Consider the following 5,397-nt stretch of genomic DNA (forward strand, 5'->3'; position numbering starts at 1 on the left):
CAGCAAAGTTGTACAAAAACATTCGGTAGAATGTGATTGGCCGTTTGTCCAAAGTCTGTCACAGTGAAACTAGATGTCTTACCACAGGTTAGTGATTCATCCGCTCATCTGACTGGAGTGCTCTAAGGTTCAGACAGATTACATGAAGAAATTAAAAGCAAGCCATCAGACCGCTGATTCCCAAATGTCCTAGTWGAGGATCACACAAAGTGTTCTATAAAGGAACTTTTAAAACATTTAGTCCTGATTCATAAATAACAGTTTGCTTCAGCGATCCGTAAGGATCCGGCTTTTAGGAAATCTATGACTTTCAAGTTTGTAATTGGGATTAGTTGCAACTGATTATTGATCAGTGACATCCAGGATTACACTTTGGTATAACAACAAGACTTTGGGGTATAAATCAGACATATTTGKACTAATTTTACTGATCAAATGAGAAATATTGATTGTGTTTGATGGCTGTGTACTGGCATCTCAGCTGCTTTAAACGTGAAACTCTTCTTCTGAGGTGTAACAGTATATGTGCCATGCAGCGTGAAGCCCAGGTTCAGGGTCAGCAAATAGCAATTAATGAAGAATGCTTTTTTTCTTTCTTTTTGGACATTAAGATGCTAAAATCATTGGCAGAGAGCTTTAACTAGYGGCCTGAAGCAGCGTTATCCGACCCACAAGAACCGGAGCTTTCTGGAAACGCCAGTTTTTGTTGAGCTTACTCCCAGCAGTTCCACTTCCATACAACTAAGGGATGTTTATCCGCCTTTAGAAGACTCCACCAGCTGTTGACAAGTGGATGAATTGTGAGCCACATGGCTTTCCGTACATCCCACAGGCTGCATGGTGCATCTGTAGTTTACTGGCAGCTCCAAAACATCCCGTACTGTCAATTAAATGCAAACAGGCACATCTTTACAGACCACACATCGTCATATTTCAGAACCGGCAAGTAAAACAGATAAATAAATGAAAGCAGATGATTAGTTTGAACACCATGTATGGAAGCTAACGCAGAGGTGGTCACAGCACTATCTGGTTATCGCTCAATGATCGGATAGTTTTCTTGACGGTGGGGGTCTTTGAGTGAATATTTAACCTCCTTCACTGCAAAGATCTGCTCCGCAGTYAAGGTAAGGAGTGCTGTGGAAGTAAACAGGAAAGGAGGACAGATGTCTGGAACCCTGGATTTAAGGAGAACGAATGAAGCTRAAGCTGAAGGAAGAGGACGCAGCACCAGCTGAGCCACACCTYGGCYCAATGGCTAAGGTCAGGTGTTGTTTGTTAGCATAAAGTTTCTCATCATGTGAGTGATCTGTCAGCACAAAACATCTGCTGAAGTCTGCAGATCGGGTTCAATAGGATGAAGGTTAGGGGTCATNAGTTTACTGGCAGCTCCAAAACATCCCGTACTGTCAATTAAATGCAAACAGGCACATCTTTACAGACCACACATCGTCATATTTCAGAACCGGCAAGTAAAACAGATAAATAAATGAAAGCAGATGATTAGTTTGAACACCATGTATGGAAGCTAACGCAGAGGTGGTCACAGCACTATCTGGTTATCGCTCAATGATCGGATAGTTTTCTTGACGGTGGGGGTCTTTGAGTGAATATTTAACCTCCTTCACTGCAAAGATCTGCTCCGCAGTYAAGGTAAGGAGTGCTGTGGAAGTAAACAGGAAAGGAGGACAGATGTCTGGAACCCTGGATTTAAGGAGAACGAATGAAGCTRAAGCTGAAGGAAGAGGACGCAGCACCAGCTGAGCCACACCTYGGCYCAATGGCTAAGGTCAGGTGTTGTTTGTTAGCATAAAGTTTCTCATCATGTGAGTGATCTGTCAGCACAAAACATCTGCTGAAGTCTGCAGATCGGGTTCAATAGGATGAAGGTTAGGGGTCATSAGCAACTGCTTTCTTCAGTTGCTGATGACCAACATAATCATGTTGTTCCATGATCATTAGCTGCGTCTGTAKCTTGCTATTTCTCTGTGTGTGAGCTAAATGAAGAAGAGAATCACTGACAGCCGCTGCTGTCATACTATTTCTGCTTCCCTTCCAACCCACACAGGTGCAGCATTAGCCTTCAGTGACTCTTTAGAGCCACGATTCTAGCTGCTGAGTGGAAACTAACGGACTGAACACGTCTCGGCAGAGCGACAGGCTGCAGCTAAAGCTCATTATGTGGAGAAAGTGGGACTTGCACAATCACTGCATGGCTCACGGTTGTTGGGGAGACTGGAGTACTGGAGGAAGAACTGGAGCAGCCCTTRCGTCATTAAGCAGCTTTTAAACCCTCCATAGCGTGCTGGATTGTTAAGTCTCTTGACTCCTACCTGGATGAATCACCAGAGATTCTGCTAAACACCAAAACGCCATTAGTCTCTTTTTCTATTCAAGCTTTTTACATTCAATCAGAGAAAATTGGGAGTTTTGTTTCCATTTGCTGTCAAAACAGGAACGACGCCAATTTCACCCTGAGCAGCAACTCGCCAGGCAACATCACCAGAACCTTCATAAGTCACGTTTCAGTTTCATTTTCACTGCTGGAGGACTTCCTGATTTCTGTCCAATCAGAGCCCAGAGAGCAAAGACACGCCCACTAATTGGTTCTGTAGAAACTGAACCTGTTTGTTCATGTTTGGACCACAGACGGCTGTTTAAAACGGTGAGAATCACTGGGTCACMGCAATTTCTGTGGTTCATCAGTTTCTACTTTGGAATCCGGGTCCCAAAGCTTTGACTTCAGCCGTCTGACCCAAAGTGTCAGCTGAAGGAAACAGAACCACCTCCAGGTCATCCCAGAAGCTTCCTGATTTCTCCCATAGAACCAGTTTGGACCCATTGTCCTGCTGGAGAACCAACACCTGACTGACCCGATTCGTCCAGTCCGTTCTGCTGGTCCAGTTCAGCACTGCAGTGACTCCCAGTTGGACCTTTGATTGGAGGGTCCGGATGAGGCGACACTCCTACYGATGATGATGAAATGAACAGACTTTCTCTGGTTCTGCTCAGTTCTGACCATGTTTAAGAACCGATTTTGTTTCCTGCAGGCTAGTGTTAGCCTAGCGACCAGCCGCTCTCRCTCATGAACTTTGAACCTCCATCACTGCCTGTGAAAGGTTCGGCTGGGTGTATGTATATATATGAGCCTCTGTGGATCAGAGACAAGCTCGATGCCTTTGGAAACCGGGTCTGGACTAATGTGACTCATGACGTGAGCAGCTGAGTTTAACTTTGTATTATTATTGATAAAATGCCTAACTTGCAGAAGGGTTATGTAACAAAAGCTGTGAAAACATGGAACCGGACCGGACTGAGCCACATCCAGAACCGTTTCTATCAGAATCCGGCTGCATTCTGCTAAATATGKCCGCAGATCCACAGCAGAAMGCGGTTTGCTCCATGACAACATTCATTATCTGAGTCTAGAAGAAGAAACATCCTCTGCGCACATTCATTACAGCTWTATATCTGTATATTTATCTATATCTCAAAGATCAAAATATATTATTGAAACACTATTAAATACTGTAAAGTGGAATATGATTATAAAAGACATGGTCAACATGAGAAGCAGAGTAATGAGCATCGCCCCGGAAGCTGTTTGGGTTTCCATTCATTCASCAGAACTGAGCCCAAACAACCTTTAAGAAAAGAAATAAAGATAAATGCTCTCACCCTGCTGTCCCAGAACCGGGCCAGAACCGAGTCCACTATCTATACACGAGAATCTGTGGGCTAGTCTAAGGAAAAGCAACAAGTCGAATGCAGCTTGTACAAGGCTGGAGAAGGCAACCGCAGCAACAGCAACAAGATCAGCTGGTACTTTCTACCTGCCAGGAATCACCCTGACGATGATGAGGATGGAGACGAAGACGATGAAGAGGAAGGGGASAGCCGGTGTCCGTCCCCTCCTCYGGTTTCTGGGAGTCGTGGCGGGTCCTTCTCCTTCCTGCTTCCGGTGCAGACGGACCTCTGGGCCGGTTTGAACTGCCAGGTCACCTTCTTGGTGGACTGCTGCTCTGAAGACRTCTCTGTCTTCGCTGCTGGAGACTCGGGCCGAGTTTCTGTCTCCGCCGCACCGTCAGGGAGTTTTCCGGACCTGCCGCAGCCGCGCCTGTCCGGCTCTGTGAACAGCTCTTCCAGAACCTCGGGCTCGGCCGCTTCTCCGAATATGTCCCAGTCTGACCCGACAGGGGCTCTCCGGGACCGGCCGGCGGACCTGGAGGAGCGACTGGGATCGGAGTCAGACAGGTCCGAGTCCCAGTCGCTGTCCCCAGCCACTGAGCCGCATCCCAGAACCGATACATCAACTGGACCAGAACCAGAACTCTCAGAATCCGAGTCCCTGGAAGGATTCAGAGAAAAAAACCACAGAAACATTTCACAGGGCTGGATGGATGGATGGATGAATGGATGGATGGATGGATGGATGGATGGCTGGATGAATGAATGAATAAATGAATGAATGAATGATGGATGAATGAATGATGGATGGTTGGATGAATGATGAATGGATGGATGGACGATGGATGAATGGATGGATGATGAATGGTTGGATGAATGAATGTATAAATGAATGAATGATGGATGGATGGATGAATGAATGAATGAATGAATGAATAATGGATGAATGAATGATGGATGGATGAATGAATGAATGAATGAATGAATGAATGAATGAATGGATGGATGGATGGATGGATGGATGAATGAATGATGGATGAATGAATGAATGAATGAATGAATGAATGAATGGATGGATGGATGAATGGATGAATGAATGAATGAATGAATGAATGAATGGATGGATGGATGGATGGATGGNATGGATGGATGGATGGTTGGATGGACAATGGATGAATGAATGATGGATGGATGGATGAATGAATGAATGATGGATGGTTGGATGAATGATGGATGGATGGATGAATGAATGATGGATGGTTGGATGAATGATGAATGGATGGATGGACGATGGATGAATGAATGATGAATGATGGATGGACGATGGATGGATGGATGGATGGATGGTTGAATGAATGAATGATTGGACGATGGATGGATGGATGGATGGATGGATAGACGATGGATGAATGAATGAATGATGGATGGATGGATGAATGAATGAATGATGAATGGTTGGATGAGTGAATGAATAAATGAATGAATGATGGATGGATGGATGGATGAATGATGGATGGTTGGATGAATGATGAATGGATGGATGGATGGATGGATTAATGGACAATGGATGGATGGATGAATGATGGATGGATGGATGGACGATGGATGAATGAATGATGGATGATGGATGGACGATGGATGGATGGATGGATGGATGGATGGATGGATGGATGAATGATGGATGGATGGATGGATGGATGGATGGATGGA

Source organism: Poecilia reticulata, unplaced genomic scaffold (assembly GCF_000633615.1).
Source record: "Poecilia reticulata strain Guanapo unplaced genomic scaffold, Guppy_female_1.0+MT scaffold_273, whole genome shotgun sequence".
NCBI classification, from domain to species: Eukaryota; Metazoa; Chordata; class Actinopteri; order Cyprinodontiformes; family Poeciliidae; genus Poecilia; species Poecilia reticulata.